Raw genomic sequence first — 1,803 nt, 5'->3', positions numbered from 1 at the left:
GTAACGATAGGTTGATTGTGAGTTGTTCGACAGGTTTGGGCAGTATGACCGGATTTCGAGCAAATTTGGCATGTAATTGTATTGTTCTGTACTAGTTTTACGGAAGCCGTGCCGGCGTGGTCTCTTGTTCTACAATTATCTGCGCTATGGCCCCGTTTTTTACAGAGTTGACAAACTAAAATATCATTACCCAAGTTGGGACTTCGTAAATAACGACAATTATCCGCGGTGTGACCAGAAGTTTTACAGATCTGGCAAGTATGTAAGTTAGCGGCGGCGGGTGGATTTAGTGTGCCACGCAATTCGTTAATCGCGCGTAACTCCCTTTCTATTCTTAATGCTTCGTTTACCGTGCCCGCTACGTTTAAGTCTCGGGAGATTCTTTGTTCTATCTCCGGTATTAATCCTCTAATAAAACTGTGACACATTTCTTTTTCTAATGATATTCTGGCTGCTTCACCTATAGGTCCGTTAACGGTAGTGCGGTAGGCTTCTAGGATGAGTTTCCCTATTGCTTTTACACGGTTGGCACAAGATACTATTTGTTCGCCCGCTAATTGGTACACTCGTCCTAGTTCAGCTTGTAATTCGTATAAGCTTTTGGTGGGCCCAAAAACATTTTTTAGATACGCCGTTAGTTGGTTAATTTGCGAAAAATCATGACCCTGCACAGAACGTCGGGCTTCACCAGTTAAACGCGTATGAATAATTTTAGTCAAGTAAGTTTCGCTATCGGCTGGCAGCATAGATTTCGCCAGCTCGCATCCTTCTATAAAATATTCTAACGGTATGTTCTGACCATCAAAGAAAAGAACGGCTTCTACGGCGTAGCGTACCGTGGCAAACGAATTGTTAGAATTCATATTTTCACCAACAGTCTTTATGGATCTAATAGCCTCAACATCAGGTTCTTTCGTTACAGTGTTTCATTCTAAGTTAAAAATTCCCGCAGGTTCTTTATCGATGGTCTCTACAGTACTCTCAGTAACAGCTAACCGGAAGGAATAAAAAGACTTATCAACCGACACGTATTGCGTCGGTTCAACCTGAAAACTATTTTCCTGCGTTTCCGAATTTGCCTCTGTAATCTCTTCTTCCTCAATGGGACTAGGAGGATTATCCGTTACTAAGGGTGGAGCAATTAATCCAAAGGAGGCGAGGGATAGTGGGCTATCGCTTAAAATTTTTCGTATAATTGGAGTCGGAACTTCGGGTATAGGTTCAATATGTGTTTCAGTCGGTGTCGTGGGTTGTTGCTCACGTGGTATAAATGGAGTAGAAGTATGTGAGGGATGAGGAAATTGTTTGTCGAGTGGTCGGCGAAGTGGTGTGGGATTCAGAGCCTTGCGATAAATTTTTTCCACTTCGGTTTTGTCGGAATTAGATCGCGTATTCATCACCTTATTTCAAATATCGCTCTATTCATCCCGGACGAGCCCCCAATAATTTATGTTACGTCTGGATGTTACGTTCTGGTATAGAACGCAACACGACGTAAAGCCTCAATCGTACTAGCAGGTCGAGTTACGAGTCAGCGACCAGAAGGATCGCTTTACGCGTGTACCGACGTACGACGAGTGGTCCTTTTTCGATCAGAGAACTGAATCTCTTTATCGCGGACGGACCGAGAGCGGATAAGAGAAATGAAGGGGGAAAAGGGAAGGATTCGAAAAGAAATTGTGATATAATTTGAATTGGAATTTAGATAATTCTTAACGATTACATTTATTTTCCTCGCGGGGTTGTTACAATTTTTATTAATTACTAGCACGGAGACAAAGTACGCGCGTGTGTGTGTGTTTG

The sequence above is a fragment of the Odontomachus brunneus genome, unplaced genomic scaffold (genome assembly GCF_010583005.1).
Source record: "Odontomachus brunneus isolate Ranch 3 - 2012 unplaced genomic scaffold, Obru_v1 Obru_scaffold_417, whole genome shotgun sequence".
NCBI lineage: Eukaryota > Metazoa > Arthropoda > Insecta > Hymenoptera > Formicidae > Odontomachus > Odontomachus brunneus.
The sequence above is the reverse complement of the archived record's forward strand: the minus strand, read 5'-3'. Positions refer to the sequence as shown.